This window comes from Canis aureus, chromosome 11 (genome assembly GCF_053574225.1).
Source record: "Canis aureus isolate CA01 chromosome 11, VMU_Caureus_v.1.0, whole genome shotgun sequence".
NCBI lineage: Eukaryota > Metazoa > Chordata > Mammalia > Carnivora > Canidae > Canis > Canis aureus.
Window position 1 is genome coordinate 11,152,746 of NC_135621.1, and position 24,723 is coordinate 11,177,468.

Genomic DNA, 24,723 nt, shown 5'->3' on the forward strand with positions numbered 1-24,723 from the left:
TTCCTTTTTATTGCTGTGTAGTAGTCCATGGCATAGATATACCACAGTCTGTTTAATCTTTTACCTGTTGAAAGATGTATTGGTTGTTTCTAGTTTGCGACTATCATGAATAAAATGACTATAAACATTCATGCACAGGTTTTTGTGTGAATTATTCATTTCTCTGGAATAAATGTCCAGGAGTACAACTGCTGGGTCATATGGTAGGTCCATATTTACTTTTCTAATAGATTGCTAAATTGTTTTCCAAGGTAGTCATTACCATTTTATATCCCCATCAGCAGTGTATGAGTGATTTGGTTTCTCTGCATCCTGTCCGTACTCAATGTCACTATTTTTTATTTTAGCCACACTGACAAGTGTGTCAGTAATATCTAATTATGGTTTTAATTTTTGCATAAGTTGAGTCATTTCCCCAATGGGAAATGTTGAACTTTTTTTTTTTGTGGGTACTTATTTGCCATTTCACCAAAGACAAAATGTCTCCTCATGTCTTTTGCCTATTTTTTAATTAGATTGTTTACTTCTTTTACTGTTGAATTTTGAGAGTTGCTTATATATTTGAGATACTAATCCCTTATTGATTATGAGGATTGCAAATATTTTCTCCTCCTCTGTAGATTTTCCTTTCATCCTTCATCCAAGATCTTCTGCAGAACAAATATTTTTAATTTTTATGATGTCCAATTAGTTAATTAAAAATTTTTTCTTTTTATGGATCATGCTGTTGTCAAGTCTAAGAACACTTTGCTGAGCCCAAGATTCAGGAAAATTTTCTCCTATATTTATTCTATAGTTTCTAAAAGTTCTGTTACTATCATGGCTTACATTTAAGTCTATGGTCCGTTTTGAGTTAAGTTTTATATAAAGTGTAAGACTTAATCAAAGATTCACGTATTTTTTAGGGCAAAGGGCTATGGATGACCAATTGCTCCAATACTATTTGTTGAATAAACTATCTTTCCCCCACTGAATCGTTTTTGCACTTTCCCCCAAATCGGTCAAATCCCAGTATTTATTTTGTTCCACTGATGTGTATATCCCTCCACAGATACCACACAATCTTTATTACTGTATCTATAAAGTAAGTCTTGAAATTGGGTAGGCTGATTCCTCCTACTTTATTGTTCTTTTTAAAAATGATTTCAGCTATTCTAATTCCATTTCCTTTCCATATAAATATTGGAATATTCTTATCTATACCTACAAAAATGTTTCCTCGGGTTTTGATAGGACTTGCATTAAGACTGTATGTCAATTTGGAAAGAATAGACATCTTTACTATGATGACTCTTTGAATTCATGAACATGTTATATCTCTCCAGTTAATAGAACATCTTTGATTCATTCATCAACATTGTGTAGTTTTCAGCATATGAGTCCTATACATACTTTATTAGTTTAACACCTAAGTATTTCATTTTTGGGGCAACAACTGCAAATGGTATTATTAATTTTGATGTACATATATTCATTGCTAGTATATAAATATACAATTGATTTTTGTATATTCATCTTTTATTTTGTGGCCTTGCTGAACTCACTTGGTATTTCAAGGAGGTTTTGTTGTTGTTTTGTTTTTTATGGATTCCTTAGGGTTTCTATGTAAACCATAATATTGTCCGCAAAAAAGGACAGTTTTATTTGTTTCCAATCTGTATGCCTTTAATTTTCCTGTCTTCCCTAAAGCATGAGCTAGAACTTCTAGCACAATGTTGGATGAGTGGTAAGAGTGGATATCCTCTCTTAGGGGAAAGACATTAAGTGTTTCACCATTAAGTTGTATGTTAGCTGTAGGTTTTTATAGATACCCTTCATTGAGCTGAGGAAGTCCCCTGTATTCCTATTTTTCTGAGTTTTTCTAATGATATATATAAATATTGTCAATTTTTTGTATTGTCAATTTTTTGTATTGATTAGTTGATATGATCATGTGATTTTTCTTCTTCTCTGTGATGATGTAGTTGCCTACACTGATTTTCTAACAAACCAATCTTGCAACACTGAAATAAATCCCACTTGCTCATTATATGCAATTCTTTTTATACATCGGTGGTTCTATTGCTAATATTTTGGTCAGGATTTTCTTTGTATCTATATTCATGAGGGATATAATGTGCAGTTTTTCATTTTGTACTATCTTGGTTTTGGTGTCAGGCTAATAACACTAGCTGCATAAAATGAATTGGAGAATACATTCCTTTCTTTTCTATTTTCTGGAAGAGATCGTACAGTATTGTTTATTCTTTTTAAACATTTGGTGTAATTTTCAATGAAGCCATTTGGATTGGAACTTTTTCTCTTTTGGAGGTTTTAGATTACAAATTCAATTTCCTTAATAGTTATAGGACTGTTTAAATTAATTATGTCATATTATGGTGAGTTGTGGTAGTTCCTGACTTTTAAGGAACTTGTCCATTTCAATTGGATGAAAATCCTTGCAGGTGGGGACTAGGCATATGTATTTTTTTTTGAGGGGCACCTGGATGGCTTAGTGGTTGAGCGTCTGCCTTCGGCTCAGATGGTAATCCCAGGGTCTTGGGATCGAGTCCCACATCGGGCTCCCCACAGGGAGCCTGCTTTTCCCTCTGCCTATGTCTCTGCCTCTATCTCAGTGTCTCAAATGAATGAATGAATGAATGAATGAATGAATAAATAAAATCTAAAAAAAAAGGTCCCCAGGTGATTCTAACATGTCGTCAAGATTGAGAGATACTGATTTAAGATTTGGTGTGTGAGGAAAGACTGGTTGAAAACAGATTGGGAAATCAACAAAAGAAGTGCTCAGATTTAAGTTTTAGGAAAGGTAAGCTTGTTATTAGTGCAAAGCAGTGGACTTGGTATTTATGGCATAAAGTGTTGGGGAGAAGGGTATTAGATTTGGGTCAAGGAGAACCATTACAAGCTAGTGCAGTAAAATAATATATTAAGTTAGACATTGCCGTGTCAACCAATCAAAGAATGAATAACTGCTTAACCACAACAGAAGTTTATTCTGCTCATATACAAGTCTAAGGTGGGTGTTTCTGATCAACAGCCATCTCCTCTCATGTTTAGGGATCTATGGTCTTTTTTGTTTTATGACTCTGTCATCTTCTAGGGCTCTGGTTTCCAAACTATGCATTCAGATGCCTTAAGGTTACCTAGTGAACTTACAGGACCACCATGGACTATTAAAATTTTTTGAGGAACATAGAACCATTTTTGGTATCTATTGGACACAATACCACCTACTAGCTGGAAATAGTTTTGCTCAACATTGAATAATAATTGTTTTTGTTGATGTCCTATCTTCCCAAGTCAGGTTTTGGGTTTTACTAAAGAAAGGGAGTTCCATGTGAAAATCAATGTGGAACAGGAAATGAAGCTGAAATTTTGAGAAGTTGTGCAGTGGCCACCAAACACACACGCATACCAATACTAAGTACTTCAGGTTCTTTCAATTTATATGTATTAGTATTTTTTTCAAATGGCAAGTGAGTGGTTAGGATGCAATATGTACTATACTGTTTGGACTTAACTACTTAATGAGTGGAACTATTGATATTTCATTTGACCCAGAGCTTCTGTTTAAAAAAAAAAAAATTACTGAGACACTAAGGGCCCTATCAACTGAGGAAGTCTGGAAATTTCTGCCCCAGGACTTCAACCTGTCTTCATTACCTGATGGAAGGAGAAAAAGAACTTTCTTAAAAGCCACACTGGGTTGCTTCTGTTCACATTCCAATGACAAGGACTCATTCTATGTCCATACCTAACTGTAAGGGACGTGAGGAATTGGAATGTAGACAGATGCAGAAGCAATAAGGGTAGGGTGGGTTTTTAGGGACAGGGAAGCAACATGTGAGAGGTTGAAATCCATCAGTAGCTATATGGATGGTATGGATTCCAGATAGATTAAGAACTGCCCTGAGTTAGAGACGAATCAGTGTGTGGGGAGCGAGGAACTGTGAGGGGGGCAAGAGGACCTCAAGGATTCCAATTCATTTGATTGGGGGATACTGATGTCTGTCACTAAGAAAGGGAATCTGGAAAATGAGGAAGTTTGGGTTGCTGTGCCTCATTGGAGAGGGGGCCGTCACATGATATAATGTCATACAGAGAGAAGCAAAATGTGATTTATTTATTTATTTATTTATTTATTTATTTATTTATTTATTTATTTATTTATTTTTTTTTTTTTTTGCAAAATGTGATTTAAATACCAGGGGAAAAACCTAGTGCTAGGATGGTTTTCATCATACCTTAAACAAAGTGGGTGGTCTGTAAGACCTTCACCCTATAGCTGTAACATAAAAAGAGAAAACGTATTTTAAAAGCAACCACCCTAGGCACGTTCAGCAAAATAAGCATGGGTGAAACTCTCTGCTTCTTGAGGTTCCATTAACTACATAAAAATTTTAAAAGATATTATAAATAGTGAAATGGAAATACTATTGATGAAAACTTGATGCAATAAATCACATAGGGGCCGCTGAGTGGCTCAGTTGGTTAAGGTCCGCCTTCGGCTCAGGTCAGGATCCCAGGGTCCTGGGGTGGAGCCCCACATCAGGCTTCCTGCTTAGCGGGGAGTCTGCTCCTCCCTCCACCCTTCTGCCCCTACTCCTTCTCTCTCACTCTCTCTCTCCTCTCTCTTAAATAAATATATTTTTAAAAAGCCACAAATTTCTAAATGCTAGTGATGGGGATAGTGTTTTTTCCCCTCTGCATCTCCAGTGCCTAGAATGGTGCCTGGCATATTAGTAGGTATTCCTGGTAAGTGCCGAATGAATGAACATATCCATCCCCAAAGAGGGAATTATGACCAGGCAATGAGCATTGGGTTGCAGAAACCAGAATTATTGTTGGATTGTACAGAGGCAAAAATGATGAAGAAGAAGGATTTGAATAGGAGTAGTTAGGGTTATTTCCCTAAGCTTACTTGGTTGATCAGTATTATGATTATGATTTTTACCATTTCTTTAGTGAGGGGGATTGAGACCTGCACCAGAATACCATAGCTGTATCTGTGTATTACTTTTGGAGAGAATATTATTGTTCACAGTACAGTTTTATCTATATATTACTTTTAGTGGTGCCACTAGGAAGTTTATCCCCCTCAGGAAATAAGCAGATGCTTTTTCCAATACTCATTTCAAGTTCCTCCTAACAACCCCTGGTTCAGCAAAGCTGCTGGGATCAAAGCTGGGTTTCTGTGATGAATGGCTGCATTTTCAGTCTCAGTTCTTTGCCACCCAGACTTGCAGAGAAAGGTCTTCTGGCGCTTTCCACCTCTGTGTAGTGACATGAAGGATGTACCAGAATTTCTCTCATCCCTTGGGAATCTGAGCATCAGTTAGATTAGTAGCAGGGATGTAGAGCACATAAATATTACCCAGCACAAATATTCATGTGAAACAAAATTATGATTGGTATTTATCTTACACAATGATGGGGATGGTTGGATTAATATCCGTATGTTTCTTCGGGCACCTCAAGAGAAACAGAATACATAATATGCAGTACCGAATATAAGAACCTGAGCCCCCTGAAAGGATGTGATAAATAGATCAGGATTTAAAAATAGATAAAGCTGAGATGTGGATTCTAGTGAAACTGATTCAGCTACGATATATTTCCTAAAGCATCGGAAAAAAATATCACTGATTTTAAAATACGGCAAAAGTAGGATTCTTTGTTTCCCACTTTTTTCAAAATCAATGATTTAATTGTGAAAATTTGGTGTTAAGCTTCCCAGCGTCACAAATTATTAACAAATTTATTTAATGGTTCTGGGTCTTAGTTTCCTTATCTCTAAAATAGAGGTAATAAGAGTAACCTACCCTTAGGGTGTTGTGAAAATGAAGTGGTAATATTCTTGTAAGGAATTTATTAAATTACCATATCATAGTACCTGCCACATATATAGTAGGTGGTACATGGTATAATATATATTTATTATATTAATATAAATTAATTATTATATGTATTATAGTACATGCCACGTATTAAGTATTCCATATATATGTTAGTCGTATTATTATCATTACTAGGATATTAAAAAATTGCAGGTACACAGAGCACCAATCTTCTTTATTTTGATTGTTATGAATAGGACAAAACAATTAGCAGTGGTATTTCACCATTTGTTGAGTCATATATTCTTTTGAGAATCTAATGAAAGCCATGGGCTCCCTCCCCAGAGAAATTCTGTATACAGTTTCAGGGGAATGCATGAGAACTCTTGACCACATCCCTGTACTCAAGAAACCAGGAGGATCTTAATTTACATCAGATTTGAGCAATGTGAAAAATCAAAGAACATCTTCTGCTAGGTTGCTATTTTACAATCTGTGCACATATCAGGTGGGTGTCATGAAATAGGAAATAATGCCCAGACCTATCATTCAGTTCCTATGTAGTCATTTAATAAAATGAAACCATATCCAAGATCTCAGAAACAGGAAGTGACTCACCTCAGTGAAACTTCCCCTCTTCCTGAGTAGGATGGCCTGCGTGGTGGACTTTTATATCTGAGAATCCATAAGGACCAGCAAAAGGCACTGTGTAGAAGATCCAGTGATTGCACTTGTCTTAAGAGCCCCAGGCAATTTTTCTTTGGGAAGACTCTCCATCTGTGACTTTTTACTTGTAGGTGGTTGTAATCACATTTTTTAAGTTGTTGACGCAATTGAAAACTGGATTCTGCAAGTTAATCTTAAGCAATTGGCACAGCTAATTTTGAAATTAGCTTCAATGGTCTCCTAGAGAAGTTAACTGCATTCTTACAGCTACCTGCGGGCCATTTTGGTTCAAAAATATTTTGGAGCTCTAGCATTTCGAAGACCAATTATTACTGCCTCTACTTTTCTGCAGCTCACATCCCACATCTCTAAGGGATGAATGTTTATACTAATAATTTCAAGTAAGTATTTGGTCCACAACAGGGCCTGGGAGCCTGAAGGATAATAGTTCAACCTGTGGTCCTGGGAATGCCTCCTGCAGGCTATAGATGTGTCATTAGAGCTTTAAGTTCATCCTTTAGGTGATTTGCTTGTGGTATTACTATCATTTCCATCTATAACTGGAGAAATAGAGGTATCAAAAATTGTTTAGCAGCTTAATGAGATATTGTGGGGTTTTTGCCAGTCTTTCTGGATATCCTTTTGGCCAGTGTTTTATGGTGAATAACTATTTAAATATAAAAAGCCAGAGTTCCTCTGTAGGGCTGGATTAGAATGATCAGATGGTCTGGTCTGGGAGTCCAGCTGAACAAAAGGGATGAGAGATAGGTCTCGTTCAGCTGAAGGGTGAGAAGAAAGAAGCACTCTGGGAGGGAGGGAAGACACAGAGGCAGACAGAGGTCAGATGAGGCTGCACAGGCAGCTAGTGAGAGCTAGTCATCAAGGAGTTAAGGAGCGTAGCTAGTGCTCTGGATGGAGGGCTAGCTGCTAGTTTAGGCACTGTTGCTTCTTCAGGGATAACTGAAAGGACAGTGCTTGGGGTCTTATCCTGCCTAAAAAAGGAAATGGATGGATGATCAACCTCAACAAGAAATCAGACTTCTTAAATGATCAGGGCAAAGTGGGTCTGAGAGGTATGCTTGCTTGGCTTCCTCCTTCCATGGATACCTAAGTACCCATGAGTCCAGCATGGGGTAGACAACCTGACTGAATAGAGAAATTAAAATAAGGAAATATTCTGATACCTTTCAGGATTACCTATCCTTTTAAAGCTGCTAATACTCTTCAAAATGTTCCCAATACATGATCTAATTTAACCTTTAGAACAACTCTGTGAAAAGGGTAATTATCCCATTTTATATATTAGGAAACGGAGATTTGAAAATTAGTTTGTTATGCAGAACTTGGTACCTGTTTTAGGTACACGAAATTCGCAGCCTCATATAGCTGAATGCTATGAATGTTCAGATTCATCATTAAGCAATTGCTAAACAATGGACACAAGAATGTAATGAAATGCTACTGAGAAAAGAGCTGAAAAATAAAGCCATCCCCAGGCAGACTCCAAGCCACCAGAGTAACAGTAAGCCAGTGAATCAGTCCCTCTCATTTTGTTACAGATGTCACAGGCATTTCCTTGACTTTCTCTTATTTTACGAGACTTGATCCATTTCGGATAAAGGAACAGATGGAAAACTAATAGTGCACTCACTGCAGACAACCCAGAGGCAAGGCGTCAGGGGAGCCCTGTAGACTCTCCAAGGAGAAGCCAGGCAGCAGGGCTGCAGTGAATTTGAGTTTTAATGGAACCCTCTTGAGACCTCACTGCAATTCAGAAAAGAAGGAGGCTGTATGGCCCACATGAAGGTCAGCTCCCGCATCCTACCTCTGACTCCCCCACCCTGACAAGGACAGTAGACTTCTCTCCTCGCCCCTCTCCTGGTCTCTTTTCTTCTGCTCCACAAGGGAAACAACTGCATTCTTGTCCCCAAGGAAAGGTTTCCCATTAGGATGAGCAGCAGGGAATGAACAGACGAACCAAAGTCATTGCCACTTCCTCTCTGTTCAGTCCTCTGTATTAGTACCTCAATCACTGTAGGGAACGCAACCTCCCCCAGCTATCTTGTAGCTTCACTCTGAATATGAAATGTTTTATCCTTGTGGTCCGTTGCCTTTCAGCCTCTCTGCATCTTTCCAGTGAATATTTATTGATAATTTGCTAAATGCTAGGCACCTTGCTATCCAGCAATAAACAAGACAGGCTTAGTCCCTGCCTTCGAAGACTTTACATTCTAGGAAGCAATACAGATCCTAAACAGTTAAAAAAGTCATAACAAATTTGATTAGTAATAATTAGCGAAACAAAGGGTGAGGGTTCTAGCCTGGGGTTAATTAAGAAAAAAACTGCTTGAAAAATATTTGCAACTCGTTCATTATGTTCACATGGTTTTGTAAAATTTGAAAAAGATATTTTTGAGTTCTTTTCCTTAAAGAGCTGCCTCCCCTCCAATGGCATATACTTCAGGTGCCACAAAACCTAGACCTTTGTGTAACATCCCTTTACATCTGAATAGAGCTTAAGGAGTTGCCTCATAGAGTCACATACATTTTCTCATTTGATTCTCATGGAAACCCAGGACTGTAAAGATGAAAACATTGACACTTGCCAGGTTAGATGACTTGCCTAAGGACACCATATCAGGCAAATCATTTGCTAGAACTTAAAACCAAGTGCTCTAATCCTAAATTCAACCTTCTTTCCACTATGTCACTTTGCTTCACGTGGGCTGTCTTGGCTTGACAAGTTGCCAAAGTGATACTTATCCAAAAAAAGTTCCAAATTCTAATAAAAACAATTCTAAGACTATTTTTCTTTTTTCCCCCTTGAAGGAAACATTAACATAATTGTAGTTCATTGTGTGAAAGTCCCTTTCACACAATAGGTAAAATAATATTTACCGATTTGTATTAAGTTAGCGACCTGCCAAATTCTCATTTAGAAGGCCACACCAGTTCCAGAAAGTAACATTTTTGTGCTGAAATTCATGAGAAATATGCCCTGCTGAATATTCAAAGAAAAGGCTTACTCTTTTTTTGTTGTTTTAATTTTTGCTCAACTCAGTGATATATATACACACTATACACACATACGAACATATTTTTCTCATATCTGAAATCTGGATACATCCCCCCCCAAAAATATTACTACTCTTTTTTTCCCCCATTATATACTTTCCTTTTACAGATTCATCATGTGGTCTGAATACAACACCCACCCACGTTATCAAGTATGAACAGAGCAAAGGACAGTTTCTTTTTAAAAGCACAATGCCCCACCAATGCCTTTAAAATCCATTAAAGAATATCTCACCAAGCCCAGGAGAGCATTACAATAATTGCTTCCCTTACCCAGGTGAAAAAGGACGTATCTGTCAACTAAAGAAGTGCAGAAGCAATTAACACCTCAACACTCTACTGGGAAATTGCTTAAATTAAGGAAATAACAGGGATGCTTTATGGTTATTGTATTTGTAATATTTAGTTACTAGCATGGCTGTCGAGTGCCTATGTCATTGCCAACTACTCTCCCCAGTGCAACAGGGTCAGGAGCCACTGTGTGCACGACTCGGGGTGTATTTGGATGTTTGCATGGGTGGCACATACGGTTTAGTCACTTCATTTTTCAGAGACTATGTGACGAAGTAGGGCTGGTAGATGCACTCGGGAAATTAACATCCAAGGCAATATATGTCTTAAATCGGTAACTTCTCAGACATAAAAAAAACACATTTCTGAATCGTGTGCTACCACAATGGAACTGCTTTATTCCTTCTCTTCCAAAGCTGGGCTACTGCACGGGAAGGTCATGTTTCCCCAGCCTTTGGTACAGATGGCAGAGGCATGTGACTGAGCTGTGGAGTGAATCACACAGGTAAAAACCCTTGTGTGTCAGCACCAAGATCTACAGAGAACCTAGAAATCCAATCCATCATCTTTCCCTCTTCTGGGGGAACACCCAGTAATGTTATACGGCCTTTAGTGTGCAGCACAGGTACACAAATCTGCTTAGGGTTTTGCGAGAAGCTGAAAATAGGGCCTGGGAGTCTACAAATCTTAGTGAAGGTAAAATCTATTTCTTTCTTTCCTCCCCACCCCATCCCCAAAGCTTGACTATTGAAGAGGGACCAAAGCCACTCAGAAGTCCCAGGGAAAATTATATAGGATGCTTTAGTTCTTCCTTTTTTTTTTTTTTTTTTAAAACAGGTAAAGTCAGGTAAAAATGAAAAAGCATGCCGAAGGAAAGCAGCAATGAAACAAGGAAGATGCTGGAGGAGACTCTGAAGGAGGAGGGCATTCTTCCCCTTCCTAGTGACTGAATGATATCACAGATGATCTTAGAGCTCAAGACCTACTTTCATTTGGTTTTCTCCACTATGTGCCTAGAGACACCATCCAGCACCTATCCGAATACCCCAATTCGAGAAACCGATCTTCTCGGAAGCTACCTATTTCTTCTTCAGACAGTTTCAACGAGGAGTATCTACATTTATTAAACACCTCCTATGGACTAAGCCTGGCTTAGTATGCTGTGGCAGACAGACTCCCAGGTGGTCCTCTATGATCCCTAACTCCCGATCACGAGCCCTTGTGTGGCTCCTTTTCTGGACTGTGCTTCTATCTAGCCAAGAGAATATGGCAAAGGTACCCAGATGTATGTGATTATTTGTACATGATTTTGCCCAGAAGGCTATAGTGCTCCTCTCACTGGAGACTTTCCCACCTTTGTGGGCTTTGAGGAGGCAGGCAGCTGTGTTGGGGCTGCAGGCAGCATCTGGGTGACAGCCAGCAAGAAACTGAAACTCTGAACTGAATCCAGCCAACACCCTGTGTGAGCTTGGAAGCAGATCCTTCCCCAGTCAAGTCTTTTATGAGACCGCAGCCCTGCTGACACCTTGACTGTAGCTTTGTGAGACCCGAAACAGAAGAATAGAGAAGCTATGCCTAGATTACTGACCCACAGATGTTTTTAAGCTATTAAGTCTGGGTAATATTACATAGCAATAGAAAAACAATATAGATGCTCTCTATGCATTAACTTCTTTAGGCTTCATTACTCTCCCATTTCACACAATGGGAAAATTGACACACAAAGCATGAAACTTAAATAACCAGCCAAAGTCCACATAGCAGTAGGTGGCAGGGCTGGAATTCCAACAGGGCAGGCTAACTCCAGAGCCTGTGTTCCTAACCAGTGCGGTATATTGCTTTTCTGTACTTCTTACAAAGTTTTACCTTCAGTTGTTTCCAAATCTGATTTCCTCATAGCAGGGGTCAAAAATCCAAATGCAGGTACTAATTAGAGGTAATAAAGGGATAAAACAGGCTGTGTATCACCTGATCAGTGGGGTGGGTGTGGGCATGAAATAGAATGAAGAGCAACAGTCACTGTCTCATGGTATTTGCTGGCCAAGGAAATGCATCTATAGGCCTCCCTGAGCTAATGGGATGATACTGGATGATGACGTCTGACGTGCAGGTTCCAGTTATACCTCTGAGATCATGGAGAACCCACTGAGCTCCTTTCTATAGGACTTAAAATAGTTTGAAACCGGTGATCATTTTTGTCTCAAATCTTCTATTTTCTCCTACTTATATGAACGGTGACAACGTCACATTTGTATTGTTCTCCCTGCAGATCAGCTTCTAGACACATGTATAAGGATTTATATGGTTGACTCTGCAGTATCAGCTGGCAGATATGCTTCCTTCTTGTTTCCACCTGTAGGGTTGGGCCTGGCATGCTCACCAAGATACGGTTCTTCCAGGAAGTTCTAATCCATTAATTTCCCCTTTTGTTATTATGGTACTTAAAAAAATTACCCAGATACACATTTTAGCATAAGATTCAAATGACACATAAGCATATGGAGCAAAGCCTGAGTTGAGGATGCCCTTCCACCCTCTCCCTCTATTCCTCCTCTCATCTCAGGGGAAACCACTGTCAAAATTTGTTTCTAAACTTCCACTCACTTTTCAGACACTAATATTTAAGCTAAATTGGATTTGTAACACAATGATAACTTGCTGTTTTCAATATAACGCATATGTCTTAGAAGTCTTTTCACGACGTGGCCTATAGGTCTGCTTCACACTTTTCAAAAGTTTTCTAATCTTTCTTAAAATGATTTGTTTGACCGTCCCCCATTTGATAAATACTTTAGGTTGTTTCTGATATTTCACTAATGAGCCATGTTTCAGTGATCATCTCTGTAGATATGGATTTGCTGACACATTTTATTCCCAGTCCTGCCCATTTTCAACCACACCCCACCTGTCCACTCATGGCTGACTGCAGGGACTCTTAGTTCCCACTTTTCAACAGCGAGGCATCAGAGTTGGGAGAGATATCTTCCTATCCCCAGAGCCACCTTCCTCCGATGCTAATATAATGCTCTATTTCAAAGGCAGCAAGTGATGATGAGAGTGGTTGTTTTTTGGGGGGCTACCGACATTTTTCTCAGAGCATTTCTTTATAGGATTGGGATGATTCTCAAAAACTACCACATCTTCTTAGTAGGCAACTACGGTTACGTATTTGTGCTCAAGGATGAGGACTGCTGTAGGAAATATTCCCCGAAATGGCGGGGAAAGTGGCTATATTTCTAAACATTTTGATTGAGCTGCCAATGTGTCTTCTAAGAAATTTATATTCCTACCAACAATATATGCTTCTATTTTCCTGTATCCTTGATGGCACTGGAGATAATTTAAATATTTGCCATCTCATTTTTTTGCAAATTCCTAATATTTTCTTCCCTTTATTTCTTGCTCCTGAGAGCAGAGGGTGAATTCTTGCCACCATAGTTACTGCACCTTCACGTGGGCTTCTAGAAAGAATAATTCTTGGATATGCTTTATTAGAATATGGACAATTTTTTCACTTGAGAACTATTAGAGATGTAACGGACAACTAGAAGGATTTTTCCAAGCTCTCCAGGCCAGAACAAGAGCATGGAGTAGAAGCCTACTGCTGGTAGAAGCTGGGATAATGTTACTGTTAGCATGATGAAATGCTGAGCTACTCAATTCCAATGATGCACATCTCCAGCAGTGTCTAAGAATGATCTTAAACTAGAAAAGAGAGAATTTTACATTAATGTATGAGAAAAAACATGCCAAAGGTAGGTAAAGTGATATTAAAATACTGTTTTGGCTGTTTAAAATGTATTTTATGCAGCTTTCTAGAGTCAGATAAATTACTCCCCGCCCCACACCACCCCGGCATTAAAAGAATGTACAGATGTGATCATAAAATGAAGATGAAAATGAAAGATATGCCAAAGGAATAGGAATGAGTAAGCATCTTAATTTCTACCATGAAGGGCTCTGGAAATCACAGATCTCTAGGATTAAGGGCATGTCCTGGCAAAATTTTAGAAAGGATTATTACACCACTGAAGAATAAGGCATACAAATCAACATTATATATAAAAACAACATAATGTAAATACATACTTGAGTCTTTCAGTGGGCTTTGAGAAAGATCTCTCATGATAACCTGTGGACAGAGTACTCCGAACTCAAAGCCTGTGGTTTTAGAGCTCACTGAGGATGATAACCAAAGTCTGCGAATGAGGATCAACATGAGGAGGGTCAAGGTTCCTGGTGGGGTACTTCCGAGCTCTGTCCTTGGTACTGCTTATGCCCCAAATTCTTAACACTCTTAGATGTTTGTCAAATTCGTGGTTAATTCGCTACTAAGAAGAGTGGTAAATGGGGATCCCTGGGTGGCTCAGAGGTTTAGCGCCTGCCTTTGGCCCAGGGCGTGGTCCTGGAGACCGGGGATCGAGTCCCACATCAGGCTCCCTGCATGGAGCCAGCTTCTCCCTCTGCCTATGTCTCTGCCTCTCTCTCTGTGTCTCTCATGAATAAATAGATAAAATCTTAAAAAAAAGAAGAATGGTAAATATACGTGATGAGCAGGAATAGAGACTATTTCCACCATGTTGCAAAGATGAGCCAAATCATTTGAGAGCTGAGTATGTAGCTGAAAGACGAGGAGCTCCGGATTAAGGGGATGCTAAACTCAAATACTGGCTTTGTCGTTGCGTAAACTTGGGCAAGTCCCTTAAGCCTCCATAAGCCTTAATTTCTTCCTCCGTAAAATTGAGATAATTAACTATCTCTTTTGAATAAATAAGACTGGTACATGATAGATGCCCCACAATTATTAGTACCCTTCCCTCTTCTCAGATTTTACTCGCTGAATACAGAAGTAAATGTGAGGACAACTGAACGAAGGCCCAGCATTATCCAGAGAGCTGCTGCTCAAGGGAGAAAGACTGACTCTTAGGGATAATTCATGAAAACAACACCCACTGAGTGCCAGCTCAGGATAAACAAACCTCACTATTTCATTTAAAAATACGATTGTAATCTGCATTAATCCCATAGAGCATCCAGATCAGGGAAAGAGATGGTTTTCTCACACTGTGTTCTCTTCAGTGAGAGGAGCTCTTCCCTTTTGGCTGCCACAGGGTAAATGGCATTAACAAACTCGAGAAAGACTACCTGGGTGTGGAGAGCATGTCGCAGAACAAGGTGGAAGGAACGGACCTGCTTTACCTGGTTAAACAACTACAACCATGACAACAGCTCAGGGAAGAGATGATCGGGGCATGAAAGGACTTGAAAAATGTACTTTGGGGAAGTTCAGGAGAATTAGAAGAGCCAGTAGGTACAAGTATAAGGTTAGGAAACTTTAGGCCATTGGCATGAAGAATAGTGCCTAACAAGTAGTGATATAAAAAATAAGTGGTGGCTAAGTAAGGTAGTAAATTTCCTGTCTCTAAAAATATTGAAGCAGAAGTTGGATGTGGAGTTTCCTATATTGGAAGAGGAAACAGAAAAACAGAAGGAAGGAAAGAAAGAAAGAAAAGAAAGAAAGAAAGAAAGAAAGAAAGAAAGAAAGAAAGAAAGAAAGAGAAAGAAAGAAACAAAGAAAGAAAGAAAGAAAGAAAGAAAGAGAAAGAAAGGAAGAAAGAAAGGAAGAAGGAAAGAAGAAAGAGAAAGGTGTGTGTGCATGTGTGCACATGAAAGTGTGTTAGGTTTAAATGTTTTTTGGAGGAAAAGCTGTAAGAATATTATGAGTTGTACACATTCCACCTCATTATTTGATGTGTGTGTGTTTTTAATATTTTATTTATTCACGAGAGACACACAGAGGGGCAGAGACACAGGCAGAGGGAGAAGTAGGCTCCTTGCGGGGAGCCCGATGTGGGACTCGATCCCAGGACCCTGGGGATCACAACCTGAGCCAAAGGCAAGTGCTCAAATACTGAGCCACCCAGGTACCCGATCCATCTGCCCCCATTTCTTTATTTTGTAATGCTGGATGTACAACAGTGATCAGATCCTTTAACACAACCAACATGACCTTCCCTGAGCTATGAACCCTGTGAGGGGGAAAAGAAATACTGTCTTGAATTTAAGCGACTCTAACCACAAATTAGAGATAAGTCTAGATTCCAGAAAAATAATTGCAGAGCATCTTGAGACAGGATGAGGTAACCTGACAAAAAAAAAAAAGGCTCAATAAAAACACATAATATTCTGGGTGTTCATAGAAAGACATGATCATGGAAGTGAGAAATTGGAGGAGAGCTTCCAGGGGAAATGGAAGGTAAGGCAGCAATGTGGGCTATCAGCATTAGGTGGGTAAGTTTATTTTAACCTTTTTTTTTTTTTTTTTTTTGATTTGAAGAGGTAGGGTGTGCAAGAGCAGAGAGGATCCTATTTACTTAGAGAGCCCCAGGGCTGCATGCGAATCCTTGCAAATTGCCCGAGGCAATCCACTCTCCCAGCCTTTGGAATGATACCTCTCTACTAGCGTAAACCATTCCCTTCACCACCTTACTCTCTGTGATGATCTCACCTCTTTTTCCACTAAGTAGTCAGAAGACACACACACACACACACACACACACACACACTCTCAGCAGGAAACCTACCACCCTCCTTCCCATCGTGCCCTTGGACTCTGTTTGCCTTGCCTTTTGCTGATAGGCCCACTGAATGCTAGGTGGTCTCCCTCTAGCTGCTTCAAAGACTTTGGGTTTGCTTTTATCCCCTCTCCCTCTTCCCATCCCACTGGAATCAACCCTATTAGTACACAAGCACAGTTACCTCTCCCATATTTTGTTAAAAAAAAAAAAAAAAAAAGAGTTCCTCTCTCCCAGGATACCATGTCCTCTCCAGCTACTGTCCCATTTTTCTATTTCTCTTGATAGTTTATCTGAGAGGTTGAAAAAACTGCCTACCTTCTCTGTCTCTGTTTACCTTCTCTGTCTTCTCTGTCCTATTCTTACCTCAACCCACTCAAATCAGGCTTTTGCTCATACCCTGTTATTGGAACCAGTCACTTATAACTTCCTAGACCATCTGATGGTCAATTCTCAGGCCTCATCTTGTTCATCTTATCATCAATATTTGATGCAATTTGTTTCTCCCTCCTCAGTGACATGTGGGTCTTAGCTTGGATTCCATTCTCCTGGTTCTCCTTCAACTGCCTCTATTTCTTCACTACTGACCTCTGAAGCCTGGTGTGCTCCAACCTCAGGCCTCAGACCCCACCCTTAATCTACACCGCCTAAATGATCTCACCCATCGCCACGGGTGTACATATGGCTGATGCCTCCAAAATTTTTATCTCCAAGGGCCTCTCCTTTGAGTTCCCTATGCACCCTTCTGCCAATCTAGGTCTTTCTCGGTGGCTCTCTATCTCGATAAATGGCACCTCTGTTCATCCAGTGAAGAGCAAAGGCCTTGGACTCCTTCTAGATTTTTCTTTTCTTCTCCCATTCCACATCTCACTTTTCATTAGGTTCTGGGGAGTCTTTCTTCAAAATTTGACCACTTTTCACGACCTGCACCTTCATCATCTTTGCCTGACCCACCATCATTTCTTGTCTGAAATACTGCAATGGCAACTGATCTTCCTGTTTCCACCTTTGTGTCCTTCAAGTCTATTTTCCATATAGAAACCAAAGAGATTTTAAAAAGAATTGTAGGGATCCCTGGGTGGCGCAGCGGTTTAGCGCCTGCCTTTGGCCCAGGGCGCGATCCTGGAGACCCGGGATCGAATCCCACATCGGGCTCCCGGTGCATGGAGCCTGCTTCTCCCTCTGCCTGTGTCTCTGCCTCTCTCTCTCTCTCTCTCTGTATGACTATCATAAATAAATAAAAATTAAAAAAAAATATTAAAAAGAATTGTATCGTACCTCAACTGTTCAACCCCGGCAGTAGCTTTGGGTCACACTCAGATTAAGTTCCAAACTCTTACCCTTACCTTGGCTACAAGTTCTACAGAACCCATCATTGTTTCTCTCTCTCTCCAACCACATCTATCTATCTATCTATCTATCTATCTATCTATCTATCTTCCTTCCTTCCTTCCTTCCTTCCTTCCTTCCTTCCTTCCTTCCTTCCTTCCTTCCTTCCCTCCCTCCCTCCCTCCTTCCTTCCCTTCTTTCCTTCCTTCCTTGGTTTTATTTTTAAGCAATCTTGACACTTTTAAGTAATCTCTACAATGTGGGGCTTGAATCTACAACTCCGAGATCAAGAGTTGCATTCTCTACTGACCGAGCCAGCTAGGCATACCCTGACCTCATTTCTTACCATTCTCAGTCTTACTTCTCCCTTTCTGGCCATGCCGATTTTCTCTGTTTCTTTAACAAGGCAAATTTGTTCTGACCTCAGGGCCTTTGCACTTGCTATTCTTTTGGTCTACACTCTACTTCTTCCAGAGCATTATGTGGTTCACCCTCATCTTAGGATCCCTCAAATGTTAATTCCTCCCAGAGCCCATCCTTGACTTTCCTTGCAAACCAAGAGCCCATGTCCTTCTGTACCCACTACTTTCTACCCCATATACTAGTTTATTCCATTTTATTGTACTTAGCACAGTCTGACCTTATGTTAGGCGCTTGTTGAATGTATGTCTCCTCCACTAGTGGGCCAACTCCAGGAAGACAGAGGCTTGTAGGATATTCCTAGTACCTGGGATAGTAAAAGGCACATAGTAGGTGCCCAATAAGTTGTTGAATGACTGCATAAGGGTCAGTTTCGATAAAAACTCAGAATAAAAAAAAAAAGAGAGATCATGTTAATTATAATGGATTTAGGGAGCAAATAAAAGCCTGGCTGGAGAAAAAATAAAAGCAATGCAGCCAAGAATGCAAGGGTAAAAGACATGGGATCGATGTGCAAACTGTTTACATTCTATGCAGAAAACGGGAAAGAACCAGAGGTGCAATCAAACTCCTAAAGAGAAAAAGAGATTTGGCAGGCTCTATAAAGTATTATGAAGCAGAAATCCTGTAACACCAGTTAAACATGTAATTCAGTAATACACTTTAGGAACGTGTAAGAATGTTTAATTTTAAAAGAATATAAAAATGTGTGCATATACATATATTATATATATATGGAGAGAGAGTGAGCACATTGCCTGGGGTCAGTCTTTACTCATTTAATCCGATAATGGGGGGATATACATGAACTGATTTTAGAAACGTCTTTGAAAGGTTAAATGCTCTGCCACAGAACAAAGGGATTGATTTATTCAGTGTTATCTTTAAGCTCTGTATTCTTCCAAAGTTTTAAAAGGGAAACATGAAGTATAGAGCTATAGTGTTACCAGTTTAAGAACAAGTATTTACAAGCCCACTTGGCCAATTTTAATCTTTTCCCTTGAATTGGAAGCCCTGAAAATCACAACTGTATAGAAGAAATTACAGCACAGCCTGAAGCACCACCAGTTTTCCTCCCAGGTTCTCTTAGGTCTTTGTTACTTAGAGAGATAATGGTACGATCGCCATGACTTCGGCCTTCACTCACTGACCCACCCCAGTGAAGGGCGCCAGTTGGTTGTAACTGAGATGGATACCTTACATTTTCTGGATACTTCTGAGCAGAGGTTCAGTTGGCCTGTAGAAGCCAAGTCTTTACATGTCTTACTCATTAAAGATCGCCTCCACTGCCTTCTTGTTTTATGCACTGCTCAGGATTTTAGTTGAACTTGATTTCTATCTAGGGTTTGCCTAAGCTCCACTATTTTCTAGGCTCTGTGACCATGGGCAAGATATTTTAGCTCCCCAAACTTGAGTTTGCTCATCTATTAGAGAAGAAGGAAAAAAACTTACTTCCTGAAGGAATTGTGAGGAAAAAAAAAATCAATATTTATTAACATGGTTAGTCCAATACTTGAAGCATAGCATGAAATGAATGGCAATTCGTATTTTTATAATTACCTATAGTTTCTCTCACTTTTTCTTTCTAGATTAGGTTACTCTTATGATCAATGCATTCTTGTCTATCCCTGAGCTCTGGATTAATATTGTTCAACCTCCTGTTTCTCTTCTGGTATTTCTTCTTATTTTATAGAAAAAGTCCTAAATGCCTTCTACTCCCATTCAAATGACCCATTTTTGCACTGTGAATCTACACCAACTTATCAACAAACAAAGTACACAGCTTTGGGGTTCTTGACGTGCTTTCTTCTGAGAAGAATCTCATTCCAGGCTGGTGCTTCCTGAAATACGGGAGTACATAACCACTAGTGGATGTATTTGAGAGGACACATAGCCTTTACAAAAATTTTAGAGTTAGAGATTTTAAAAATTTATGTCAGAGAATATAAATAGTATACCAAAGCCAGATAACAAAGGCTTGGGTAAAGCTAAGAAAAAGGGAGATCAATAGAAATGTATTGAAATCCACATTAATTATAGTATGAATAGAACACAGATACATAACCAACATTATGAGGATGACATGTGATTGACAGATCTGGGAAGCTAATTCCAAGCCATGTCGTAAGAGAATATCGACGGGCCCAACTCTCTGATCTACAGTAAATTGTGTAAGAAGGTTCTTCACTTTCCCTAGCGCCAGTCAATCAATACAACTTTCACCCAGCCTAATTCTCTAAAGTCACTTGATTTAAAAACCCTGATTGAAGATCTCCCTCACTTGGAAACTGGGAGAATTAATTTCTCTTCAGTGCAAAAGTAGTAGAGGGAAAGGGCTTTCTCCTTATAGCTGTTGTGCACATATCCTCGAGCCTCCTTGTAAAATGATCTTCAGACTCTGGGAGGCTGTGCTGGCCACCACAGTCACTCTGTCTGATTACTATGTGTATCTAGAGCATGACGTTGACCAAATGCCACCAATCCTGTAAGCACAGGGGGGCTTGGGGAATATCAAGGCACAGCACTAATTCACTACAAATAATTTCCCCCCTAAATTGCATGCTCGGAGAGTTATGGTTTAAAAATTGTTTGCTGCATATGTACCACTTTATTATATTTCACCCACGTTTACCGAGGGGTGAGAGAAGTTCAAACATAATAGACTGTCATTTTTCCGAATCGCTAATGAAAGCGGCAGCACTGAACACACAAATCAAGCTGGCTCTCGTTTTGCCCGGTGTTATTTGAGAGCTCGGTATGTACAAGCAGCCACGCAGCAAAGTGGATCAGTGCTCCAGGGGAAATCTTTAATGTGTACCTGCCATAATAAGTAATAAGTTGTGCTTTGCACAGTCTATTTATAGACTCTGGCTATTTTCCCATATATATATATTTTTAGCCTTTTATTTCCTATAGCAGAACACCTGGATGACTCATTCTCATCTTGTCAACTTTATTGTTAAATTCTGTCCCGACTTGCAGGGTTTTGCAGGGTTCTAGGACTGCACAGACATTTTCTGCTCACACGGAAACAGATAAGGCTGGAGGGAGACCTCTGGCCTTTAAAATTCCCTAGCTTCTAGCTGACTTATATTTATTTCACTCATTAGTCTTGGGCAGCAGATGATTTCCTTGGAAATGTCACACTCGGGGCGGCCTCAAGGCTCAGGTGAACAGCTGCTGTGCAGCATTTCACCAGTCAGAGAATATACGGTAAACAGAGACTGTGAATACTTGTTTTGTAGCCAAGTACTTTAGCCCTAAGGGGACAGACTCTGCACAGAGCAAACCTGCGGCTCGTCCATCCCCCAAGCAAGGCCTGAGGACCTACCGTTTGCCTGGCACTCCTCTGTGCTCTGTACACACGTGCCTGAACAAGACATAGGCTGTGACTGCCCTCCAGTAGCTTACCTTGGAGGGAATGACAAAGAAAAAAACCAATAAATTGATCACTCTATAGAGCGATAGATCTAGTACTTGATCACTCTATAGAGTGATAGATCTAGTTAGTACTTGATCACTCTATAGAGTGATAGATCTAGTTAGTTAGTACTTGATCACACTATAGAGTGATAGATCTAGTTAGTACTTGATCACACTATAGAGTGATAGATCTAGTACTCTGGACAAAACAAATAGGTAGAGGTGTGGACAGACTCTCAGACATCTGTGCAGCTCCCAATAGTCTCGATCTATCATCTTAGAAATTTATCACTAAAGATCCTTTATCGTTTTGCTAATTTCTTAAATATTCAATAATTAGAAAGCTGGTAAACACTGCTGTTTTGTGTTCTTTTCTTTTTAAGATTTTATTTATTTATTTGACAGAGAAAGAGAGAGAGGGAGAGGGAAAAGCAGACTCCCCATGGAGCAAAGCAAGGAGCCCGATGAGAGGCTTGATCCCGGGACCCTGAGATCACGACCTGAGCTGAAGCCAGATGCTTAACCGACTGAGCCCCCCAGGTGCCCCTGTTTTGTGTTCTTAATGCTGACTGTGAGGGGCTCTGGTAGGGCACATCACGGACCTTAGTCCTCTTGTCCTGACCTTGGCCCGCTGCATGCGTTTGAGGTTGCAGGGACAGCCTGACTGAGTAGCAGAGGTGCTCGTCTTTTGCTATTGTCCTGTGTGGGCCACTCTCTCCCTCACAGCAGAGTTTGCTGCAGTATCTTTGAGCAGCATTTGTGTACCATCATTCCTTTTTTTTTTTATTTGACTTTTTATCTTTGAAAGAATTTGAAAATTATAAGAGTTGCAGGACCACTATGAACCACTCCTTCACACACACACTCACACACACACACACACACACACACATCAAATTTTCTTTTCTAAGTCATTTATGCATACAATGGAAATGTACTGGTCCTTTACCTTTTTTTTAAACCCCAGCTTTATTGAGATGTAGTTGTCAAGACTGTAAGATTCTTTAAGGGAACAATGTGATGATTTGATAAACGTAGACATTGGGCAGCACCTTCCTTTGTACGACATTTCCTCCGTGCTCAAGTCGGCTGGTTTTAGGTTTCCACCTGTGAGACTTGCCCATTTTTGGGGGGAACTCAATGGTGGAACCAAACAGAAGAAAGGAGAACCAGCCCCAAACCAGAGCACATGCCCTTCATACATCCGAACAATGTTACAGCTATAAAATCCTAGTGTAAATGTCACACTATATGTGCTGTAATAATGGAAACTTTGACCAATGAAGCATCAAATTGTGTGCTAACAAAGACGGGAAGGATGCTGGACAGAGAAGGCAAAGCCTTCAAAGTTCCCGTCCTTTCTTCCATAATTCAAGGTCGCCAGCTTCTCTGTGGTGCCAAGGGCCCTATAGTATTTTCCAGACTGATTTTTTCAGTAGGTGTTGAGTCTCCCTGGATGTATTCTAAACGGCCTGGGTGAATACATCTTGGGCTAATAGCCATGTCAGACTCGGCTCCATAGTTTTACTCCCCCAGCAAATAGACCAAATGTGAGAAGCAATAATAACTGATATACACTTCATTCCATTATGGCCAAACTGAGAAGTGTCATTTTTTATATTCTAGGAAGAAAAAAAATCCCATGCAAACTTCTGTAGCTCATTTTGGCTTCAGAGTTAAGATAATTTTCCTGGGGCATGAAAGTTCGGATGTGAATGCTTGATATCTTCTTGCCTTTGTGAATTGCCCAGAAATCTTTGTCAAGACTAGCATAGTCAAAGAAAGCTATCCAACCTGGAAAGAAGAAGCATGTCAAATAAATAATACACTAGCTCCAGGCCCTGAGGTCTATAGTAGTATCCTATCTTTTCCCTTCATTGATATTAGACAGACATAAGTGAATGCTTCATATCTAAGTTGGTAAAGCCACAGATTATTGCAAAATGTGTTAAACTAAGAGTCAGTACAGATTTCCTCTAATAATTTGGACAAACCCTTCGAGTGGTCAAGATTTCAGTTCACCAATAATCTGTCAAATAAATGGGAACAGATAAAGAGATTCTTTTTAATAAACATAGATGTATGGCAGGATCTGTTAGTTCAAAATGTACTTGGAAATCACCTCTTCCTCTTTGATTAAAAAAATGGGCAGAAATGAGATTGAAAATGTGACACCTTAATATATTTTTTAACAGACTTAATAGGCCTTTAATCTAAATTTAAACTTCAGTGTCATAGAGACACTCGTGTTATTTTTTTTTTACTATCATCATTATTAAAATTTTACAAAACTTTATGAAAGGCTAAAAAAAATCTTTTTTCCTGCACATTTAGCGTTGTAAGAGACATGATTAAAATGACAAATTTCCAAATAGCATGAATTATGCATTTCCCCTTTATCAAAAGCAAATGTATTTTGCTCCTAAGAGATGTTTAATTCATTCCCTTTGTTGAAAAGAGAAAGGGAGGAGGATGAAAGGACTTAGAGTTGGAATTGCCACTTAATAAAAGACACATATTTGACTTGTGAGTATAAAATAATTGCTGCAGCAATTGTGAGTTTAGACAGAGGTAGTGGGTCTTGGTGTGAATGAAAAGCAAATTTTATTTCTGTTAAACATTCAAGGTTACCTCTTTGGGACAGAATTATTACAAGTTGCTCTTTCTCATGCCATGAAAATAGGGGAGCCCATGTTAAGAAATCTTGCCTATGTATATGTGTATAGATATTTATACCAGGAAGCGTCAGGTCTACATTTGTATAATAAGTTTCAAAGAACTAAAAAAACTTGGATAGAGAAGTTTAATATGCCTTCCACTACCCTACACCTTTCCTCCACTACACTCTCACCCTTTCCATCAGAGAAAGTGCTAACACGAAGGATCATATTCAGTCATCATCCTTGGGTTGTTGAGAATGGAGTATGGGGGTAGATGTGAGGAAAACCAGAGCTCCCTTAAGGTTCCAGCTTCCTTGTGTTTGCTTATAGTATCTGGGGCAACCAAATGGCCATAGGGCTGCATCTGCCCTGAGAGCTCCCTCCCACTGAGAAGATCCAGGGTTTGTTAGATTAGCCAAGAAAGACCTGATTAGGCCTTCTTTCAAT

At 39.6% G+C, this 24,723-nt stretch overlaps 1 protein-coding gene across 22 annotated transcripts in view; it reads right to left on the reverse strand.

The window, feature by feature from the left end:
- The window catches only part of GRIP1 (glutamate receptor interacting protein 1), a 664,081-nt gene that overhangs the window by 151,764 nt on the left and 487,594 nt on the right, over positions 1-24,723 (reverse strand). For 2 of the 22 annotated variants that reach the window (XM_077913741.1, XM_077913742.1), the window contains one exon: positions 18,414-18,500. The exons of the other annotated variants lie outside the window; for them this stretch is intronic. The gene's annotated coding sequence lies outside the window, so the exon portion shown is untranslated. The remainder of the gene's footprint in view (positions 1-18,413; positions 18,501-24,723) is intronic. 22 annotated transcript variants of the gene reach the window in all.